This window comes from Saimiri boliviensis, chromosome 18 (assembly GCF_048565385.1).
Source record: "Saimiri boliviensis isolate mSaiBol1 chromosome 18, mSaiBol1.pri, whole genome shotgun sequence".
NCBI lineage: Eukaryota > Metazoa > Chordata > Mammalia > Primates > Cebidae > Saimiri > Saimiri boliviensis.
In genome coordinates, this window is record NC_133466.1 from 32,990,996 (window position 1) to 33,016,290 (window position 25,295).

General features: G+C 35.3%; 1 long non-coding RNA gene across 3 annotated transcripts in view; it reads left to right on the forward strand.

Annotated features, from left to right (window-relative positions):
• The window catches only part of LOC141581958 (uncharacterized), a 413,739-nt gene that overhangs the window by 299,362 nt on the left and 89,082 nt on the right, over positions 1-25,295 (forward strand). The window contains exon 3 of one of the 3 annotated variants that reach the window (XR_012514783.1): positions 10,047-10,325. The exons of the other annotated variants lie outside the window; for them this stretch is intronic. This is a non-coding gene — a long non-coding RNA (uncharacterized LOC141581958). The remainder of the gene's footprint in view (positions 1-10,046; positions 10,326-25,295) is intronic. 3 annotated transcript variants of the gene reach the window in all.

Here is a 25,295-nt window from a genome sequence, read left to right on the forward strand (position 1 = left end):
TAGCTAGAAAATGAGGAGGTAGTATTCAAACCTTGACTGACTGCAGAGACTGGCTTTTAACAATACACTATCCCAAAATAAGTTCCTAGTTTCCAAGGTGACTAATTGTCAAATGATTAATACCAATTGCTCTCCTTCTTAAGTTAAAACTCAAAAAGATAGAATTAAGAGGAAGAAAACCTTAGCACTGGTCTGACTCACTTTTAATTTTGTGAAACAGTATATAAAAAAGGGAATATTATTTTCATTGATTCATGTACTCTTGGATTCTCCACAGCAGAAGGCTTCAGAGGACTCAACAGATTGCTCCCTAATCATCCAAATTCAGGCATTTTCTCATGAATAAAAGTTTGTAATATTTTCAAACTATTTAGAGATTGGCAGCTGGATACACTATTAATTCCTTTTGGAGCATCCCACTTAAGATGGGCTTTAATGCATGCAGCATTTTATTTTTAATTAAAATACTTAGTTCAGGGAGTATTTATTAATAATTCTAACAGCAGCAGATGGCCTGCTTATGTGTTGTAACAATCTTTACCCAAAATCAGTCAAAATAATTAACAAAATGTAAATTATTAAGCACTTAAATATGTATTATGTATCATTACCATTCCCATAACATATTTTAATCTTTCATGAGTAAAAAAAAGACGGTTAAATAATAATATATAGAATATTGCATACCAAATGTTCAGAAAACTTGAGTTCCTGATTTTGTTACATTAGAAATATCATCTGTATTGGTAGCATTTTCTAGCATTCCTGCTGCCTAGAAATGGAGTTAAAGACAAAACTAAATTTCTTGAGTAGTTTTGGCAGAAACTTCAGTGTTCAGAAGTATTTTTTCCTATGTCTCCCTTGTCCCTGCCTCATTCTATAATCGTTGTGCTGCCTCTAAATCTATTTCTTTGACTCTTCAAATGAATAATATTGCTTTATCTTCCTTAAGTTCTTGGGTCATCAAAGTGAAATGCAGTTTGGGAACTGTCTTGGTTATCTTTGAGCACTTTATATTTAAGCCTAGGTTTTAACTAGATAATGGCATTGAAAATTACATAGACTGAGGCCGGCATGATGGCTCACATCTGTAATGTCAGCACTTTGGGAGCCCAAGGCTGGTGGATCACTTGAGGTCAGGAATTTGAGACCAGTCTGGCCAACAAGGCAAAACCCCATCTCTATTAAAAATACAAACAATAACTAGGTGTGGTGGCTCACGCCTGTAGTCCCAGCCACAGGGTGGCTGAGGCATGAGACCTGCTTGAACCCAGTAGGCGGATGCCCCAGTGAGCCAAGATTGCACCACTGGACTCCAGCCTGGGTGACAGAGAGAGATTTTGTCTCAAAACAATAAATAAATAAAATAAAAGTAACAATAATAAATAAATAAATAATAGAACTAGCAGACTAAAAATCAGTTCCTGGTTAGAACTGGGCATAACTCATGTACCAACTTGGTGCAGCATTTTGGTACAATATGTGTCTGTCTTGAAATTATGGAAACCATGAATTTCACAGCATAGATCCTAAAAACCATGATTTGCTGTGGAAACAGTGTTTGTAGACATAGGGATTAAACTACCCCACTTTAATTAAAGTTGTATTTAAATTCAACTATTAAAACTCATGTTAATTCAAGTATTTAAATTCAATATTTTAATTGAAGTCGTATTTAAATGGTATTTTAAAATTATAATGGCAGCAGTAAAAGAGAACTTAAAGGTCATTTCAACTGTGTGACTTTGAATTTTGTCTTTGTGGGCGATTTGTTTAAATTACCTAAGCCTTAGTTTCCTGTACAGTGAGGATAGGAACAGTACCCACCTGATAGATAAAGTGTGATTATTAAATGAGTTAATAAGGACAAGTCTTTGCTACAGTGCCTGACATATGATAAGAGATTTTATCTAATCCATCTCACCTCCTTAAAAAAACGGATGAAGAAACTAAATTCCTTCATCATTATTTTTATTCCCTAGATCACTAAATATCTAGAAATGCCAGAAACAGAAATGACATATCGTGCATTCCAGGTCAGGGTTCCTATTTAATTAGATATTCTTGATGTCTATTTGTTGGAAAAGAACATTTTTCTCTTAATTTTCAGTTATAATTGGCAACAAATAATTGTATTTTGTCTAAAGGAATAATCACATTAGTAAATTAGTCTTAAAGAGTGTTCAGTGGCTGCACATTTAAATTATTTCCTTTAATTTGCATCGAAAGTATTTTAATATAATTTATAAACTCTCTTATAGTTAATCTTAACATTTGCAAATGTTTTGTAGTAAATATTTTCATAAATTTTGCCCTTTATTTAGTTTAAATTATGTTGTATTTAAAAATGTCAAATGATCACCATAAACAATTACTTTGTACCTTTTAATATCTAAACAATTTTCGTAACCAAATAAAACAGATTTTTTTTTTTTTTTGCAATTTGACCAAATATGTAACTCAGTAAATCCAGGTGCAACACTTATTGTAAATGAATGACTTTATTAATTTTTTGATCATTGAAAACTTTTGCCTTCCAGCAACTGTCTCACAGAACAGCTGCTAATCCTTATATACAACATGTGTTAGTTTGTTAAGTAAATCACGTTTACTGCTTTAAGGGAAGTTTAAGACATATTATATTATACATATATTGTATAAACTGATTTCAAAATTTTTGAAAGATTGCTAAGATAATTTATGAATAGAGTTTTAAAAATATTTGACTACTTGTTATTTACATTTTTATAAAATTTCCTTCTATTTGGGGGCCAAAATAATTTATTCTATGACACGATTTAGCCTAAACCAAGACAGTGATAAAACTTGCTTAAAAGACATTGCAGTTCTATTTATTTCCAGGTTTTTTGACATTGACTGTTATTACTTACCACTTACAATGCCAACTTAGCAATGACAATGCATTGTCTGTGTGCAGTGTGTGTTTCAGCATTTAGTTCCCTTCTTTTAAAGTAGAAACCTGTGGTCCTTTCAGGGCGGAGCCACTTCTCCTGGTCCGTAATCTGTCACTACTGTTCAAATGTCACCGTTGAGGTTTTGAGTCTGTCTAGTCCCTGCAGTGTTTGAAGGCAGTTCTTCATTCGCATTTCCTTCTTAGGTGACTCTGGATAGTTGCTAAGCTTTGTAAAGTGCATGTGCAGTTGCCTTGAGGTAGCTAGGGCAGCATGTATCTAGAGAGTTGCAGACATTAATTATCAACATTTTGTGCTTCATATGGTGGCAGGGAGGAGAATTGGGGATTAAGCATACTAGGTAGAACTTGAAGGAAAAAAATGCCTTGTACTCTCTGCACATTTAGCATTCTGTCAGCCTCCTGGTCAACAGATCCTGCAAAAACCCCCGAGTACAGCAAAGATGCAGATGCTCAGGGTTTGGCAATCAAAATCTTGGAATATCTCTAGAGTGGGAGTTAGGCTTCATTAACTACTGTCAAACCTTCTTTAAGCCTTTATTTTGCTTGGAGTTTTACGTACATGAGGCCATGACTCTTAGGATCAGAAATAAGGAGACAGAGAAAGGAAAGAAACTAAGGTCAATTTAAAAAGTTTATTCTTCTGATGTGAAGGTCTCCTCCCCCAAAACTCAATTCATTTTTCTGAGAATACTTTATGGGGTTTTCAGTGTTTTCTGCAAGCTAGGTTTACCAAGTTAAAAATGTTTCCTAATTTGCAAAGTGCATTTTACTTTATTTGAATACATTTTTGGTAAGCTTGTTAAAATACTCATATATATTTTTTCTCTTTTATCCATCAGTTATTTAGAAGTGAATCTACCTATTCCAATAACTCCTATCACACAGATGTTTGTGTTTAATTTTCCTTTTTTATCAAATCATCTCACTAATATTTTGACCTTCAATAGTATTATTAGCACATTAAAAGATAAATCTGGACTCAATTTTTTCAACACATAAAGGAATCTGTGTCCATTAAAATTAAAATATTTTCTTTTCTCTCTACTAAGTGATTCTTTACATAAGGACCTTGATATTTCATAGCCACTCAATTCTCATATAAACATTTACTAAACATTTTCGTGTTGACTATATACCTTGATAATATTTCTATCTTTTTTTAAGTGACTCTTTGTTCCCTCAAAGTGGGTTTTTTTTTTTTTAATGTTCTTTACACTGTATTAAATCACGTGCTCTGTGAGGGGAGAGATCTTATCTGTCTGGATGATGATAAAGTTTCTGGCACAGAGTTGATGCTTAACACAAGCTTGCTTGGTGGAAAAAAAAGGGACACCTTTCCATTATTGTAATTTAAGTAAAAAGAGGAGGGTAGAGACATCAGATTTCTTAATATGTACCTCGCTGAGAAGAGAAAATAACAATTATCTTCTAGGAAAACTAAAATAGTACAGGGCTAGAAAACACCAGTTAAATATTTAAGCCAAATAGAAAAAGAGATTCCTAACAGTCACTTAAAGTCCTAGTGAAAGTATGCCCCAAGAGAAGAGGTTTAGAAACATTTAGCAAAGCTGTACTTTGACTTTACTGAATAAATAAATCTTTAAAAGTAGCCCACATTTTTATTTTAGCTTCAGAATTTGCCTTGGTTTTCTCATTGAAACTAATTCACAAATGTGAGAGTTTGCATTAGAGTGACATATAGGGCTATGATTTAAGTACGTGACTGTGCTGGTTGATGATAATTATGAATTATTGGATTCTATCAAAGTAGGGAACTTGGATCTCAATTTTATATTTTAGGGTGAGAAGACAGGAACAATGCAATTTCTAAGGACGGAAGGATCAAAATACTGTCAGTTTGGGGTACCATAGGTGATGTTTTTGTAGATTACCCCTATTTTCTAGCTTATACCTGTCATGAGGGGATAATTAAAGCCCTTTTAGAAATTATACATAGATATTCAAGTCTGTCAGATAAATATCTTCCTATCAGGAAGTTTGGCAAATTTTCACTTAATAAAATCAGGAGGCAACAGTCAGAGACAGCACTAACATAGATAAGGCTAGATAATTTAGAGACTCACATGGAAGACCACTGTCCTCATTGGAAACTATGACAAAACAATGCCATTTTATAATATAAATCCACTAAAAACTCATTAATAGATTCTGTTCATGGCCATAAAACCCATTCTCTCAGCTGAGCACAGTGGCTCACACCTGTAATCCCAGCATTTTGGGAAGCCAAGGCAGGTGGATCACGAGGTCAGGAGATCAAGACCATCCTGGCCAACATGGTGAAACCCCATCTCTACTAAAGAAAAAAAAAAATTATCCAGGCATGGTGGTAGGCACCTGTAATTCCAGCTACTTGGGGTGCTGAAGCAGGAGAATTGCTTGAACTCAGAATGTGGAGGTTGCAGTGAGCTGAGATTGTACCACTGCACTCCAGCCTGGAGACAGAGTGAGACTCTGTCAAAAAAAAAAAAAAAAAAAAAAAAGCCATTCTCTCATTTCTTATTGCTTACACAATTTTATTTAAGATATTGTATCGATTACATAGAGGCCTTTTGATTGAGTAAAAACAAAATCTGGCCTTGTTTGAGGTGGTTTGAAGTGAGCATATATCCTAGTTTTGGTATGGAAAATAAAGGGGAATATCTACTAGAGGTTTCTGTGAAGGTTTATTTCACTGATTAAAAAAAAATTGCTTTGCCGTTCATTTCCCACAGATCTGGGATGTGGAATTAGACAATAATGGCTGATGTAGTGAAAGCTGTTTTTTGACTTTCTCACTATAAGTGAGAAAACTAAGGAAGAAAAATCAGCATGTGAAAAAGGACAGAGAAATAAATTGTAAGAACCCAGTGTTAGCTGTTATATCATTGCTGCCGCTCTGGAACCACAGTCTTCAAACTTCTTATTGTGAGAAATAATTACATGTCTATATGTAAACCATTGACATGTTGCCATTATATTACTTGCAGCCAAATGTATTTTCATTGATCCGATTAGGTTACATTTGAACATGCTCTTGTGTGCACAATACATGCATATTTTGGATAACTATGTAATATAAATATATGCATATCTTCTCTCCATTTTTAGAGAAGGGGATTATAGGTTTGGGAAATTTCATATTGTAGAAGCCATTGAAGTTGATGTTACATAATATTTGCTTACAGAAAATAAAAATCAAATTTATATTATATAAAATATATAATGTGCATGACTCTAACGAACTATCAGTGTTTACTTGAACCTGCACTCTGAATGCATACCATAGGTGGCCTTATGATGAATTATGTCAAAATGAATTCAACTTCTCATAACCTACACTGCTCTAATCACATACAGGTCACAAAGTATTTGCATATGTAATTCCTAAAAGGTCATTATTAATCATTAGGGAACATGAACTGGTACTTCAAATGCAAAATACACTAATGAAAAAAAGTGACTTGCTGTTATTGGTAGCTATATTGGATTTAAATGCCATATTTTTGACATTCCTTCTATCAAGATATAGAGATCTTTCCCCTTGAATATGGATAGACATTGTATTAGTGATGCTGTTTCTATTTCTAGACCCAGGTCTCAAGAATTGGAAGATTCATTTTCCTTCCTTTGAGAAGACCCTCTTAGGCACTCGATAAGACATCCAACGCCTTGACATTTCATGTTATGGAGATCCCCAAGCTAGATACGTGGACAGGCTCCAGGGATAGAAAGGGAGAGAAAGAGACCTCCAGCAATTCCCAATTGTTCTATTCCTCCCAGTTTAGATCCTAGACATATGGGGGAAGGTGTCTTCAAATGACTTCAATTTCATCTGTCATGTGACTGCAATCATGTGAAAGACCCAGAGCAGGATTCACCCAGGGGTGCCTGTCAGCTCTCAGAAACATGAGGAAATAATAAATTATTTTAAGTCACTAAGTATTGGGGTAGTTTGTTATGTACCAATAGATGACCAGTGTGGTGACAATGACTAATAAAAAGAACATTGTGTCTGTGGCAAAATATTTCTACACTTCTGAAAAAAAAAAATTGAAAAGGTAATACATTTAAATTAAGTTATCCAAATTGGAAAAGTCTATTTTCTGCCTATCTTAAAACACAACATATGTCTACTGCTACACAGATTAAAAAGCTGCTCAACATGAGTGGCAATGTTATGTGCATAGCTCCGTTTTATCTTTGGTCTGTGTCCAGTGGATTTAGATGGATGTGCCTCCTGTTTTAGAATATCCAGTCTTCTTTCTGTCATCCTGATCAGTGATGCAACCAAAAAAATTGAACACTGATATAAAGATTTCCTTTTCCTCCTCCAGAAAGTTCTTGCCCTTGAGCAGGATTGAGTAGAAACCTACAATATTTGAAGCAGTCACCCACCAGTTGTTTAACGTGGATGACTATGCCCTGCAGGCTTATACAGAAGGAGATAGAGCAGGTTGTCAATTATTTCTGCACTCAGGGCTATGGACTAACAATATGCTTGAGTGAGGCAGAGGTTACACATCAGCTGCAACCCCACAGGCAATCCAAACCTGCCATTAATGGTAAGGAAGTAAGAGTTTCAACAAGGTTGAGTTTCCTTGGTTGTGAGTTCCTGGGGAAGCAAACTTGGACCAGGATGTAACAGTTCTTGTTAAGATAAGTCAGTGCATCAGCTAGAAGATGAACAGGTAAGGAATGGCAGCAACATGTCATCAAATTATACTTCAAACTCCAAGGTCTATGCATTTTCAGGCCTTTATAACTCTGAGACCTGCATCTTACTGACAGCACATGCAATCTGAGAGTTCCTGTGCATGTTGCTTCCTATGGAATAAAACTGTCATATGAATTTACCTTATTGTCATTTTCACATATAGCTATTTTGCAATGTTAAAACTATGACGATACCTAATCAAGTGATTAGGACATCTAATTAGAAGTCTCAGATTCAAACTTTGACATAATTTAAGGTAGTTTGTGGTAAACGTATTTGTTAAGTTGTAGAAGGAGGTGGTAAATACGTCAGCCATAAATATTCTATGTGAATTGTTGGTAGGAAGGACACTGATCTAACAAGTTTCTGGTTAAATTCATTCCAGGGCAACAAATACTGAAATAGTTCCCAGGGCAAGGCCATTTCACATAAATATCATTATTTTTCTAACCAAATGAACTCTCTTCTTCTTTGAGAGTGCTGTGCTCCTTTATAGCATGTTATGGGAATAGTTTCAGTACACAGGCTATGGGATGTCACAGCCCTCTGGGATATTTCTTTTGATCTTTCCTATGTTAGATTAAAAAAAATTGTTTTCTTTTTCACACATTTATCCAGATGTGTGGATAAATCTAATGAAATAAGAAACACAGATTATTCTACTTTTAGGTTGTATGAAATATTGATCATTTCTCCCCTTCTTGACTTAAAACTTAGTAGAATAGGTTGGGTGTTAACCGCAGCCCTACCAAGGCCCTCCCCTTTTTTTTCCATTCCTGGATTTTGCAACATTTCCATGAAACAACGGACAGCTCTGAATTTAGTCAAAATGAAGAAATGATCAGGAAATAAACAGGAATTAAAGGAAATGAAAGCCATAAGGAACAAAACCACACAATTATGTTAAAATGTTATTTTCCTCCTTCATCAAATACTGTGAATCCACTTTAGGTAGAACCTTTCTTCTTTCAGCTACATCCTCACATACTTTTTTTTCTTTTTTTATTATTTATATTTTTTGAGATGGAATCTCACCCTGCTGCCCAGGTTGGGGTGGATTGGCACTATCTTGGCTCACCGCAACCTCCGTCTCCCAGGCTCAAACAATTCTCCTGCCTCAGCCTCTCGAACAGCTGAAATTATAGGCACCCACAACAACACCCTGCTAATTTTTGTATTTTTAGTAGAATTAGGGTTTCACCATGTTGGAAAGGCTTCTCTGGAACTCCTGATCTCAAATTATCTGCCTGCTTCAGCCTCCCAAAGTGCTGGGATTACAAATGTGAGCCACCCTGCACCCAGACAGCTCATGCCTTTTTTAAAAAAAATGTCTATTTCAGATTTCTGGATAGGGACCTAGGATACTTATACTACCCAGGGTGTGACTACATCTTCTCTCCTGGCTATTAGTTTTGTTCTTATTATTAGTACAGAAAGCTAAAGTAGTCAACTTTTTGAAAATTTTGATAGGAAATTATGGTGGTTAGATTTATGTGTCAGCTTGGCTAGGCTTAAGTCCAATCTGTAGTTATTTAATCAAGCATTAATTAGGCCATTGTTGTATTTTGCAGATGTGATTAAAGTGCACATAATCAGTTGACTTTAAATAAGATCACCTGAGTGGCCCTGATTCAATCAGGTGATAGGTCTTAAAAATACAACAGAGGCGTCTCTGAAGAAGAAATACCAGCCGTGGCCAGCAGCTTCAGCTTGTGCCTAAGAGTTTTCAGGCTGCCCTTCCTGAAGGCTTGTGAACATGCCTAGCCAACTCCCATAATCTGTAAGCCAATTCTGTGCAATAAATCTCTTAATATCTATCTCCCGCTAGTTCTGTACCTCTGCTTGGACCTGTCTCATACAGAGAGCAAGAGTTAATGGAAAAAAAAAATTTGCTTTTTAAATGCTTTTGAAGAGGCCTTACATATTGGCCTTATAGATTCTGCCCTGTACAGTTCTCAGAGGCAAGATTTGTATGTCTTGTATTTTAAATGCCACCTCCTGAGGATTTTCAGTGTGATGGTTTTGGTTTTAATGCTGTTCCTTGATCAGTTCGGCTGTTAAAACTCGTGCATACTTCACGTAGTTCTCGTATTGTGTTTTTCAGCTCCATCAATTCACTTATATTCCTCTCTAAATTGTGTATTATTGTTAACATTTCGTTAAACCTTTTTTCAAAATGCTTTGTTTCTTTAGATTGGGTTTGAACAAGTTCTTTTAATTCACAGAAGTTTCTTATTATCCACATTTTGAAGCCTGCTTCTGTAATTGGAACACACTCGTTCTCCATCAGGCCTTGTTTGGTTGCTGATGAGGAACTATGATCCCCTGCTGAGGGAGAGGCGTTCTGATGTTGGGTATTCTCAGCCTTTTTTGGCTGTTTTCTTCCCTTCATTGTAGATTTATCCATCGGTGGTCTTTATAATTACCATCTTTGTAACTGGGTTTCCGAGTGGACGTCCAACTTATTGATTCTCAGCACCGAAATCTGAGCAACCCACTGCGCCGACCAAATCAGCGGCATTAAGATTGATGGTGCTTTTCTGACTCTGCACCAAGAACCGACGCTCCAAGGTGCCGGCAAAACCGCCTCGCCGGTCACAAGAATCGCTCTGGCGACCCGTGGGGCTCCTCTGCTGGGAATCTCCTGGTGCGTGAGCAACAAGAATTCATGTGAAGGTATGGCATCCTCTCGTTTTTTGTGCTTTCACTGGGAGCTATAATCCCGAGTTGCTAGTGATCAGCCATCTTGGATCTCTCTCCTAATGCTGTTCCTTGAATGAGCGAAAGTGTGGCAATTTGAGTTACTGTGGACGTCAGCTATCTTGGGCTTCAGACACCAGATGCTGTGGATTGCTTCTCTCCCTGTACATAAAAGCAGCCCCAGAGTACTCGATTTCTGAGAGAGTATTATTGAATCCATCTATTAGCCACAGTGTAGAGAATGAAGGATGAGCCTAGCTCATAAGGAATTGCGGCTGTTGAGGTTAAATAGTTGTGCCCCTAAAAGCATGACATCCTTTAGATGGAGGCCTCGCTGTTTGCAAGAGGGCTAGGTACTGTAAATTAGATTGCCAATTCTGGTATTGGAAAACAGCATATAAGTCATACCGTTCTGTGGGACTGGTGGTCTAACCACCAATCTAATCATTACCAAGCAGAGTTGTACTTTCTGGAGCCTCTCTGGAGAGGGTCACTACTCTGTCAGAGACGACAGAAAGCATTTACTGAGTAGAATATTTATCTATTTTTTCCAAGATTTTCTTGCGTTTCCAACTTTCTTCCTGTCTTTCATCCTCACTTGCTCATTTCTCTTAGTTTCACTTAAATGATACAGCAGGGAACTCACAGTTCTGATAAATTGTTCTTATAAAAATGAGATTGTTTGGCTTATGATAATATGACTATATCTTTGTTAGGTCTTCAAAGGAGGTTTTCAGATATTTAAATGTCAGAGCACCCTATGCAATTATCTAGAAGCACTGAATTATCCAAAATAATTTTACAAAACGCCCTATCTTTTAAATTCTATCTAACAACTGTCAGTATTGCAGTGTCAGATCACCCAGCAGCACATGTGTGACCCCGCGGTATGCTGTCTTTTTAGAAAGCATGCACACTTTCGCTTTCCCTAGCTCTTTTCTCCATCTGCCTGCTGACCCATGTGGCTGCTTTAACATCCACCTCAGTGGAAGCCGCATACCTGCCTGGCCAGCAGAAAGTAACACAATGACAGCAGTTTCTGTGGGACTGAAGAGGAGGGGATGAGAAACCTTGGATGTCCTGTCTTTTTCTGGACAGCTGAAATTAAGATAGAGGACAGCTCCAGGAAAAGTCATGCCCTGGAATTTTCAATCAGCATGCATCAGTTTAGAGAGTGGGTGAATAAATGGGCAATCTATTTCAGGGCAGTTTCCCTTCTGGAAGAAGGGGCAATTTGTTTTAGGGTCACATGCTGGGTAACTATCTGCATAAGAAACCCTAATAGTTTCCAGCACAAGCGATTCACCAGAGAACCTTGTGACGACTTTCTCAGGAAGGTTAGCTTATAATGAATCAGAATCTGTCAACAAACTGATCAAGATTGTGTTCACCCCAGTAGTCACCGAAAGTGTGTTCAGGGTGGTAACTGCTTCCTTTGAGAGTATACAAGATTATTTACTGGCTAATTTTCATGTGAATTTCTTCCACACTTTTTAATGTGACATTTAACTGGTATAATTTCTTCAAATGATCATGTAGACAGTTGTGTTGAGAGACCAAATGTCTGTTTGCTGAATTACATGAAGCAAAGCAACATTTTAACAGGAAACTAGCAAAAATATTATTTTTGCCCCTAGCCCTCAAAATGACTTTTTTTTTCATTAAATGTAGAGAGAAGTAATTTTTCTCATTAGAAAAGGACATCTATTTTTTAAATAACAATCTGTTGGGCTCAATAGGTTGAAATTATTGTCTTGTCTACATAAGACTACATAAAAGCCATATGGAGGGGGTTACACTGATATAATGAAAATGCATTGATAGTTTTAAAAAAATAAATAGCTATATAAATCATCTAATGGATGTGTTCAAGGTTAAGTTATATTAATGCCAGTGGACATTACACCAAACATATATGTGGTTGCTGGATTTTATTTTGAGATTTTAAATTTATTAGAACCTCAGACTCACATTAAAGATCTCATGGGTGGTAAAAACAAAGATTCCCTTAAACCTCTGTGAACTGAAATTGCCATGTCTCATATAGCTTTAAAATTTTACACAAGAAGGCTGTGGTAAGATGAAGGCTATGTTCTGTGACAGTCTCTGTGGTATTGTTGTGTCTCCAGCTCTCTACCCTTGAACAATCCTATTTGGTGGCTTCTGTGTCTCTGTGGGTAACTCAGAAAATCTGTCTGATGTAACATCTTGGAAGGCACAAGTCCAGGCTAACTGATCAGAAAACACTTACAGAGCTAGCCCAGACTCTCAATTAGCTTTCTAAATCTTCATTTTGTTAAAACAGAAATTGTCATAGTGAAAAAGAAGACCATTTGTTTCCGTATCTCTGTCTGAACAAGTATATTTGTTCACTGATGACCCAAGGACCATTCCTAAAAAATGAAGTTGGTCAAAGGCAATCAAAGGCAACTCATTATTTTGGAGAGAATTCAAACGTTGAGGTAGCTGACTCTTCTGTTCAATAATAGCAGTCTCTTTAATCACTGTTAAGTCGATAGTGAAATATTTGCTGTGGATGCTTCCAGAATGATTTGAAGCCAGCTCCTTGGAGAGCATTGATAATCTCAGGGTAATCTAAGCCATCTTTACGTGAGGTGTCAATGTGCTGAACTCAACAATGCCTCTGATACAGATCTGAGGATCATAAATAATAAAAAGCAATTTTAAGAGATTTCATAGTCCCAACATAAAATCACCTCTGACTATATACATGACAGGGCAGATCTCAGTGGGGGAGAGGAGAAATGTGAGATTTTAGAGTATCAGTAGTAAAGATCAGAACATGGTAAAAGCCCAATTACATCAAAGTTGAAGGACCTTTAAAAAACATTTTTTTTAAAGTGGTGTGTTTTTTTGTTATTACTGTATGTGCTATAACTTTTGCTCTATCTTCTGTTAGCTATCAATATTTTAACTTTTCCTCTCATTACTAAATGTGCTTCAGCACTTCTGGGACAGAGATTATGAGATTTTCTATATTTAGCTGATCTCATCCTGTGAATTTACTCAATAATTAAACTTCTAGGAAGATGCATTGCTAAAAACAGGTGATGGGTCAGTTTTGACTGCAATGCTGTATAAATTACTGACATATAGCTTTAGAAAACAAGCTTAATAACCTATTATAAATCTTATTTGAATAAAAAGACAAAAAACAGTCACTCATAGAAATTGTATAGCAGCACTTCACAGACAATTGCACAAATTATCCAAAGTTGGCCATGACGTAAGCTCCATTCCATTTATAATATGACACAGTTGATATGGACCACTGCTTGCAGGGCAATATCTCAATTATTTTAAATAGAAAACTTTAACACATGCACTCAATTAGAGCTGTTTTAACCAATTGCAACCTGGCCTAGGCAATGTCACTTTTCAAAGAAGCAAAACCTTCTTTCAAACAATTATGGGACTTGAATATATTGTATTCATGAGATGAAGTTGTAATTCTAAAACATTAAATGCACTTCTGCAGAAATATTTAGCAGCAAATTTGCCTGTGAAGCATAGAATTGTGAAGAAAAAAGCTTGGGCAGGCTGTGACATGTTACTATTGGCACATTTAGAGGGGGCTTATCTAGTAAGTTAAAAATTTCATCTTCAAAATTCAAGATCTAGACTACGATGAATTGTTGTATAGAAACACTGTTTTATATGTTCCTGATTGGTAAGATTAATGATTTATGACTGGTAGAGCATCAAGGAATGAATTATGATTTTGAATTAATTTACAAAGGAAAACATACATAGATAGTAATAATGATACATTCACATAAATCTAAAGTATTTCTTATATTTACAATAAAATCTGTCTGTCAATACCTTCCAGGTGTTGAAAGATACCCATTTCATATTATTAACTGTATCTATTCAATCAGTCATTTTCCAAATATTGAAAGTCTTCAGAATGATACCAGATCCTCCATGTGCGCACAATGCAATGTTTTACATAGAAGGGTTATCAGTCACTTTTTTAGAAGGATGTCAATGGATATTTTAATAATTTAATGTCCTTCTTGATTGGATTCTAATTCGTAATGCACACAGTACAAAAACATGAGGGTCAGAGTTACATGATGCTACTAAAAGCATTCTACAATTTATCAAGATATGTGTGCATGTATACACAAATACGTATGTGTATATATGTATTATAACTACATATAAAATTTAATAGCAAATTTCAGACTCATATTTAGTTATCACACCCTGGTACCAGCATCTGATTGGACCAGTATCTGCTGTGATACAATTATCCTAAAAAGATGTCAGATCTTTCAAAATACTACTTTGTGTCAAAGAAAGTGATCAAGATAAGCAACACTGCTTATTCTAAGTCTCTGGTATATATTAATACATTTTATTGTTCATGTGACTTCTGATGAGATTATGTATTGTGGGTTTCAAACACAATTGACACAAATAATGAACATTTTCAGAAAAAGATTTATAAGAGCAAGATAAAACAATGGGATCATTTAGCTAAGAAGAGGGGAGGGTTAGAAGTTAAAGTAATTAATGTTGAAAGTATGTTAACCAGAAGCTGGATATGTACACGAATGACAGATCAGAAAGAAACTGGCGTAACGGCCAATAGCTGTGAGTACCCACATCTAAAATACCCTTGCTCAACCTGGGGGTTGTTTTCATCCCTGAGAAGTTCTATGGTTAGCAAAAACAAGTTTGAAATATTAAGAACTCAAAATAGTGTTTTAGGATCATGTTTCAAGATTGTTCTCTCTCTCCTCCTTTAAACATTTTTTTGAATCATTCATTTATAGCTGGAAATTTAACATCTTTAATACTTTTATTCTCTTCGTTTAGTTTTCGCAGGAAGTAAACTGCCCGCATAGTGCCTATTTAAAATAAAACATCTTGGCCTTTTGTTTTCTCAGAGCCTAGTAATTCATCTGTCTATACATTTATCAATCAATCAACTATCAGATGAAGAATAAATTGATCTTTTTTTTGTTTCCTGTGTCCTCCATTCTTTCTCATTCTTAAATTATGGATCATTGATTGCTGTCAGGTTTTCATATTTAAGACAATTTTATTGAACCCAGATTATATAAAAAGAATCACATGTTTAAAATTTTCAGCATAGAAACATGAGACTGTGTTATTTAAACCATAGCTGTTGAAAGTTAACTGTACATCAATTCCAACTCCCACCCTGTTTCTTTCTTTTTAGTTATTTAAACTAAAAATTAATGAGAAGCAGCAAACATGATGGTTTAGTTGTTTACTTCTGCTATGTGACATAAAGATTTGGGGTAAAAACTATCTCTCTATAGTTATTTGAATTTGGTTAACTGCTTGCTGATTAAATTAGTCCTACCTAGAGCTAAATAATAGACAATTTTTGTTTAGTCCTACTTATTCCTCTTATTCATATTCTTCAAAAGTTTGATGTTTTGAACCAATAATTCCCTATCTTCTTCCTAAATTTACCATCTGGTACCGGCTTATAAAATATGAGAAGAAAATGTGTATACACACACCACACACACACACACACACACACACACACATTTGAGAAATAATTCTATTGTGGATGAGTGGCTAAATGCTGACATTTTAGGTACTGGAGGATCTTAAAATTCTCTCCCTATATATGTATTATATATGTTATAATACATATATAGCTTCATGATTACAGGCTGCAGTTTTATTCTAGTTTTTTTTTTTTTTTAATGGAGTTCAAATTATGTATCTAATATAAGCTAGTCATTGTTTAGTTACAAAATTTGAAAAACTATTTTCATTAAAGTTTACAAAGTTATATGACAAATGAACAATTTCAGATCCTCACAATTATTCATTCAGATGTTTTATAAGATTATTTTGAGGATATATGTATGTATATATATGCAACTTGGGATAAAAAAAAATCATGTCTCTTTTTAGGGATCCAGCTGGGTCATGATTTAGATCATGAAAATATCTTTTAATGCACCCAAGTTTGTTTTTTATGAAATTTACCCCAGTGCTTTCCCGCTCTGAACATAACCTGGTGAAACTTTTTCCGTTTGTAGTTGTTCAACTCAACTAAATAACTTTCTAGATTGACACACTGAGCATTAGAAAATCAAAAAGAAGATGGTGAAGTTTCACAGTCAGTACTTGATTTGATATTCCTTTAAATTTAAATCATGACCCAGCTGGATCCCTAAAAAGAGGCACGATTTTTATCCCAAGTTGCATTCTATTGAGCTGCTCTGTGAACTGACTTCAGAAGTATCTGGGAACACAGAAACAGGTGCAGGAATGGTTTAGAGACTGAGGTAGACACAGAGATTAAGTTTTTCTAAGTCTCCTCCATGAGCAAGGGGAAATAGTGTTTCCATAGCAATTAAAGGATTCCACATGCTAAAAGGGGACATGATGGGTTGTCATTTCTACTCACATTGTGGAATTTCGCTAATCAGATACATTCTTAGGAAATCTTGCCTTCTACTTTTGAATAAAGTTAGATTTTGATAAGATGTCAGTTTATCTGCCAACAATAGGTCTCCAAATCTGTGTCATCTTTAAAAAGCTAATTTAGTTTGTGACTATTATGTAATTTATTTGAGGAGGCTGAGAGTTAGAATAATGGAAAACTGAAGAAATCAACTCTAACTGATTTTAGAATCAGTCATATAACTAAACCACCACTACCTTTCTCCCCTTTAGGAAATGGCTGCTGGAGTTGCCAAGAACTCCTTCCTGTCCTGTTCTCTTCAAAGATCTCTGTAAAATTATATTTCCCTATAAAGCTCTCAGTACACTTTCATTTCCAAGAGGCCTGCAGAGATTTGATGTATTTGCAATTGTACAAAATTATCTTCTCTAAAACACTTTGGTGTCTAAAATTTGAAGCTCAGAGAAGTTAAAATGCCACCCATCAGGATTCTCCAGAACACAGGGGAGGCTCTGAGGGGTTAAAGCCAATCACTAGGACCACGACTACTGCCAATCATCCCACACCTGGACAGACTCAAATTGAATTTTAGCCATCCTGTGCACATGCTCAGCCCTTGAGAGGAAAGAAAAAATTCCCTCACATGGGGGATGTAGGCAGAAACAGTGGCTGAAATGGAATCCATTGCATCAAATGGCTTGTGTGCTGATTGAATTTAAAATTGGACTTTCTTATTCCCCGATTTTTGCTTCAGAGATATGAGAAGGGGGAGGCAGGTGTCTTGTAAATAAAAAATGTGACTCAGCTGCAAAACATGGAATGAGGGGAATAAACAGCTTCATTGTTCATTTTTAAAAAGGAAGAAGAATAGGAATCTATGTAACAAACGGTCTTGGCAGTTACTAGAAATCAGCTTCCGCACAACAAATCCAAATATCGTGATGCTTCTCTGTTCCATGTTTTACTAAATTTTAATGAGAGTGTTAAAATAACTTTATATGAAAAATATCACTGACATCTCTAGAAATCCTTTTCCTTTTCGTTATCAAAGCTTCCTTAACGCTTTTAAAAAATAGAAATAAAACAAAATAAATATCTTTCGAGATTTTTTTGTCAAATAAAATATATTTGTACTCTGACAGAGGGTGAATGTTTACACAATGGCCTACCTATTATGCTCTACTTAAAATTTGCAGCAGATGCTTAATCCAATAATTTGAAAATGTTTTAGTTTACTTAAATGATTTTCTCAAACTCCATTATTTGAGAGAGGAAGAGATAAGGCAGCCAGCTTCAGTAGGAGCAGAGATCATTTTGTTGCAATGTAGCAGATCCGAACAAGCTCTTTTCAGCATGTATTAGAGTTTTCTTACTTTTGTTTTTCCATCAAAATCATACACTAGAATTCGATATTCTCCTTTCAAATAAAGAAAATTCCCTGTTGTCTTGAAGAAAGTTGTTCTTAGCCACCTTGAATTTAGAGGAAAACTCCAACAGCAGTCAATAAATAAGAAACACATTGGTTACTTTAAAATTCTCTCTTGGGTATTGTCCAAGAGACTCTAGGGACCTTGGGAAATAGAGTATTTTAAAAGAAACAAAAACATACTTCAAAGAAAAAGGTATTGAATTTCTTCATGAATGTTTTTATGTTTAGGCTCTGTTGAACTAGGGAATAGGGATTTAAACAGCCTGTATCTTCTTTTAATGGTGGATCTTGGTTGCATAGCCATCAAATGATAAGAATTATAAGAACATTGGATGTTCTATTTGATTCTTAAAAAAATATGACTATAAAAAAAGTAAAAGTAGATGGATGATGGGCAAAATCTTGTCTAGAAACTAAGTTTCCAGTGAGAAATACATCAGATAAAATCAAGGTCCAAAAACAATCAGATACTATAGGTCCTGTAATTTAATTTGTTGCATTGAAAAAAAACTGAAAATATATACAAGATGTTGTGGTACCACTCAGGAAAATTAGAAGGCTTTATTCTTGATCCAGAAGAACATAGATTCAAGTGATGGGGGTAGGATGAAAAATTTCCTGAAAAAAAATCCTAATTTATTAACATTAATAATATCAGGCCAGGTGCAGTGGCTCATGCTTACAACTCCAACATTTTGAGAGGCCAAGATGGCAGGGTCGCTCGATCCCAAGAGTTTGAGACCAACCTATGCAACATAGTGGGACCCCATAACTACAAAATAAAATAAATTTTAAAAAGTGGGGTGTGGTGGTGGGCAACTGTAGGCTTAGCTACACAGGAGGTGGAGGTGGGAGTCCCTTGAGTCCAGGAGAGAGGCTGCAGTGAGCTGTGATTGCACTGCTGCACTCCAGCCTGGGCAGCAGAGAGATATTCTGTCTCTAAAACAACACCAAAACCCAGTAACAATGTTAGAAACAGTGAGGAAAAAGATCTTCAGAACAGTCACACAAAAAAGTAATTGAGTGTCTTTGATAATTATTTTATCAGACACAGAAGAAACATATCAATTATAGAAATGTTCTTACAAAAAACCTAAAAAAGAGAAAAACGGACATAGCCACTGTAAGCATTTTTAGCATATTTTCTTTCATTCTCATTTCTGTGTTTTCATGAATGTAATATTAGTATTACTCTTAAAAGATTGCTTACCCCAATCCTTTTTTAAAAATCACATTATCCAGTACCACTGTTCAGTGAGCAGAGTTAGCTTTAAATACCACTTGCCCTGAATATGAGGTTATATACAACCTAAAAATTACTGTATTAACTAAAGTGCAAAATGGATTTTGAAATGTATTATAAACCTAGGAACAAAGCTTTCTTTTTTTTTTTCAAGAATCAGCTTTGATGAGATAGAACAAGATTCCTATGTTTCAAAGACAAAGTATTTATAATATGAACTAAAGAACAATTCTCTTAAGAGCACTTTTCTTTCTAAAATGATATAAGCCTGGCTAATTGGCCAGGGATGGGATGTTAGAGAGCTTTGTAATAGAGGAAAACAACGTTCTGGCACTAAAACTGTAAATGTGAGAGTAGTGGAGCTCAAGCCAAAGACTTTTCATGGTCGAATGGTGGAGGCTGTAGGGCTATGAGAGTTTTCACATACAACCCAGTATCTATGTGCTGTGTGAGCCCTGGCAAGTGTCTATGTAGAAAATCTCAGGCATGCCAGAACAGTACAGAAAAACAGCTTCCTTAGTCTCATGTTAGAAAAAAATTAAAACACGCAGAGAGAATCAGCTAACCAGTAGAGGACTGAAATTGTGACTAGGCTGACTCAGAGAACAAGAGTTTTGAGATCACAAGGCATAGCATAACAAGGCCGTGGACATAACCAGGAGATGCAACAGATACTGTAAATACCAGAATCTGCTGAAAACCAGGTCAGGGACATTTGCAGGAAAAGGGATAGTGACTCAAACACATGCCCATCTATTGAATCAGAGACATTAAGAAACCTCCCTGGGAACTCAGGTCTTTTGCAAAAGAAAAATAGAAAGAGAATGAGAAGAGAGAGAATCTTGATTTAACTTAGTTGAAATAATAAATTGAACACATTAATGACAAAGTTATTGTTAATTTGAATTTGAATTTTTTTTCTTTGCTTCTCAGCTGAAATGGGACTTATGAACTAAATTGCTTTACATGTTAGTTAAATAAAAGTTTTCTGGCATCCTGATCATATAATTTATTTAATGATTTTATATTGATAGACGTGTTGACTTTTTTTCTATTTTAAGTAATATGCTATAAACATTATATATAGATTAGTATGTCTCACTGATTATCTTACAATGACAAATTCCTGGTAGTATAATTACTGAATCAAGAAATCTGATTATTATTACATAGTTTAACTTTCACTTCTGAATTAACATATCAATTTATTCTCCAATTAACATTGCCTGAGAATCTCTGTTTCCCTTGTTCTAACACAGGCAGTTAAAATTATTTAACAATTTGAAAGGCCAAGACATGCCAGTTTTAATTTCATTTCTTTGATTGCTAGAATATGCCAGAGCCTCTAAAGACACTGAGAATACATTTTAGATTTTCTAAAGTTTTCTTCTTTTTCTTGAAATAAAACAAATACTATTAATCAGGGAGGCATTAGTTTTGCTTCTTAGATTGGGTCCTGTCTGTGTCTAGGTTTGCCTGTTTGCTCAAACTAAATAAGGGCAGTAAGGACTGGGTTCAGAAAAGAAGTTAAAATCAGTTGGCTCCTTGCTCAACTGTGTGTGGCGTCCCTGTTCAAATGTGTCCATGATAAGGAAGAAGAGAAACTTAAGATTTGCTATAGTCTTGATTTGCCATATTAAATGGTCTTGTTGTCCGACGGAAGCAAGGAGGGAGCTTTTGCTTACTCTGCCTATCTAGGAAGGATCTTCATTACTGTTCTGAAGATTTTCTTTTCCGTTTTTCTTGCAGGAGAATGAAGTTAATGAAAGTAGTTTCCTTCTTTTCTAATTGGCATTTTGAGATATGGGGAGAGAGTTTAACAACAGAGGGACTCAAACTCCTGGTTGAGCAGTTGAGAATGTGTTAAGGCCTTTTCCTTCAGATGATTTTATGGTTTATATTTTCATTAGCAATGTATGAAAATATCTGTCCACACAATCACACATTCCAATGTATAATGTGATAGACAACCACTCTATGCCAATATTTTGTAAATTTGGATTTCATTTTATGAATGTGATTATTTCATATAATTTTTATTACTATTTTCTTTTCGTATTTGCTAATCTAATGAAAGATATGATAATCCCAAAATACCAAACATTTATAATATTGCAATAATAAATTATTCTGAAACTTAGCAGCTTAAGAGCAACAAAACTTTATCTCAGAGAGTTTCCGTACATAGGGTAGTTTATTTGGGTGTTCTCGATCAGGTTCTCTCAAGAGGTGTAATAAATATGTTGCCTAGAGGTAGTCTTCTGAAGGCTTGACTTGGACCGTTAGATGCACTTCCAAGATGGCTCACTCACATGACCGTTGGCCAGTATCTTTAGTAGCTATTGGTAGGAAGCATTAATTTCTTTCAATGAGGACTTCTCCATAGGCCTGTTTGTGCTGTTACAATGTTGGCTTGCTCCAAAGCAAGTAATTCAAGCTAATAAGCCAGAGAGAAGCCCCAATGTCTTCTATAACCTAGCTTCAGATACTACATTCTGTCATTTCTACAATATCCTCTGGGTAACATATCGGCCCTTGTGGAAGAGGACTGTGGAAAGATTTCAAAAGTCAGCATCCTGATCCCTCCCACATGGATGCCATCGTTACCCCTCTTGAATTGTGATAACCCACACCTGGCTGTCATGTTACATAGACACCTTCACCTCCATATGGGTTTCAACACCCCACAGTGTTCTACCTTTTAATAAAGGGCTGTGCTCACCTTTATGAGCTGCAAAGCTCAAATTCAGACTTTCCCAGCTAAACACTCTCTTTACTGTGATCCATCTCTGGCCATCCATTTTGGGCCATTGTATCAACAACTTTTCACAGTCCCATGAAGAAAGCTAAAGGAAGGCTGGAAAGGGAAGATACATTTATTAATGGGAGGAATGCTATTTGCTAGTATATTAGGAATAAGACAAGGTGCTAAAAATTTTTATTTCTGTCCAACAATATGCTGAACTTTATATTAATAGTAAAGTAAAACAAATCAGTAGCATAAGGATTGAAAAATATGAGTCAAATATTATTATTGGAAAATGATATAGTTCTCTACCTAGAGAAGCCAAAAGAATTTATGAACAAATTATTAAGTATCATAAGGGAGTTTAGCCAAATGGTGAGACGTAATAGTACATCAGTGCATACAAATGTATTATTGTCTTTGTACACACCATTGACAACAAAACAAAAATAGAAAACAGTAATTAAAAATATAACTTACAATAGCAATAAAAATGTAAGGTGTCTTAAAATAAATCTAAAAAAAACATGGGTAAGACCAAATAGCAATTTAAAAATTATATTAAACATTTTGAGAGGCTTAAATAAATGAAATGATATGTCATGTGCATGGAAAAAAAATTCAATATCATAAATTTGTCTAGCTTCTCACTTTGACCTATAGTTTCAGTGCAACCCAATTAAAAGTCTTAAAAAGGAGTTTCATAAGTATTAATAAGATGTGGATTCTAAGATGTATATTACAGAGAAAAAATTCTAACAATAGCCTAGTCAGCCTTGAAGAGGAAGGAAAGGTATGGGGAGAGGATAGTAGCCTTATCTGATAGCAAGGCTTTTTACAGAGATAATGCAGTACGGCATTGGGTCCAATGGACAGATATATGGACCAACAGAACAGATTATAGAGCACAAAAACATATCAATTCAACTAAAAATTAAGTGCAAAACATTAAACATTTTAGGAAGAATTAGAAGTCTATCTTTTCTTTTGAAATGAGTTAGAAAAAAAAAAAACCATACATACAAAATTGATAAATTTGATTCCATTAAGATTATCTTTTTTTATTATACTGAAGTGAAAAGACAAGTAGCATAGTAGAAAAAAAGTATGCACAACATAGATATCTGCTGAAATAACATACAAGAATATATAAATTGTTCAGAAAAATTTCAAATAAAATAATAGGCAAAAGATAGAAACACGTATGGCAGACAGATGCTAGTGTCACCCTTGCCATGGTCCCTGCTTCCTGGCTGTCCATGTATTTTTGTGATCCCTTCACCTTAAGTGTGGGGAGTACCAGTAACTTGCTTCTAATGGATAGAATATGGCAAGGGTGATCAAATATCACTCCCAAGATTATGTTACATTACATAGACTGTTTTCCTAGCAGACATGTGCTAGAGATACTTCTTACATTTGTGATGAAGTATACTAACATTTTGAGAAAATCTTCATGGCAAAGAACTGTCGGCTGTCTCTGGAAGCTAGGGATAACCTCTAGAAACTGAGAGTGTTTTCCAGATCACAGTTACCAAGAAGTTCCTGCCTTTAGTCCTACAGTCAAAGAAAGTGAAATCTGCCAACAACTTGGGGGTGTTTTGAAATGTATTCTTCCCCAGTTGATTGGCCAGGTAAAAATGCAACCTGAACATCAACTTGATTGTAGTCTAGGGATACTCAAAGCAGAAGACCTGGTTAATCTATTCCTAGATTCTTGACCTGCGGAAACTCTGAAATGATTGTGCTTTTATTTACAGCTACTAAGTTTGTGATCAGTTGTTACACAGCAATGGGTAACTGATACAACATGTAGTTCACAGAACTGGAAAGACACATGACCAAAACAAATATATGTAATCTTATTAGTCATCAGTAAAATGCAAATCAATACCACAGTGAAATGCCTTTTGTCTATCCAATATGCTGGAAAAAAAATCTAAAAGCTTGAAAATAACAAGAGCTGATGTAGTAGTGAATAAAATAAAACTCATTTCAACTTCTTTGGAAGTATAAATTGGTTCAACTGCTTTGCAAAACAGTTTGGAATTATCTTGGAAATATGATCAGCAGAGTTGCTCTAGGGTGGGAGGATTAAGAGGCTGCAACAGGGAAGGAATATGTATGTGAATGAAAATTCATGGTACTGTTCTCATTCTTGTATTGAGTGGTGATTGGCAAGTGTTCACTTCTTTATTATACTTTATAAATACCTTATATGACATAAATATCCTTTTGAATGTTTTATATATTATGTGATTAAAAAGTAATGAAGAAAAAATAATAAGAAAGGTTAAAACTATTTTAAAGATTTAAAGGGATAAATACAGGGACAAACCTTGTTCTTGAAAATATAAAGACAAAACACTGACTTCTACTGTCATTGTGTATGTGGTGGGTGAGGGGAGTGGAGAATGAGAAAGCAAATAAATCAGCAAAATTTTGATAATCATAAATAATATTAAAAGCATTCTAATACCACTTTTTCAAGAGAAAAGCCTGAAGATTTATATAATAAAAATTAAATATTTAGAGTATATTCATCTCTTTTCACATAATATTCACTCTCCTATATTAAAAATTTAATTTTTTCCCCCTGGATCTTTATTTTTGATCCAGTGGGTACATATGCAGGTTTGTTACCTGGGTTACCTGGGATGCTGAGGTTTGGGGTTTGATTAATCCCATTATTCGGGTCCTGGGCATAGTCCATTTGCCCGGCTCCTTTCCTCCTCTCTCTAGTAGTTTCCAGTGTCTATTGCTGCCATCTTTGTGCCCATGTGTACCAGTGTTTAGCTCCCACCTGTTAGTGAGAACGCGTGGTATTTGGCTTTCTGTTCTTGTGTTAATTCACTTAGAATAATGGCTTCCAACTGCATCCATGTTGCTGTAAAGAAAATTATTTCATTTTTTTAATGTCTGTATTGTATTCTGTGGTATATATGTCCCACATTTTCCTTATCCAGTCCACTGCTGATGGTCACCTAGGCTGATGTCTTTGCTACTGTGAATAGTGCTGGGATGAACATGCAAGTCCACCTGTATTTTTGGCAGGACAATTGTTTTCTTTTGGATATATACCCACTATTGGGATTGCTGGG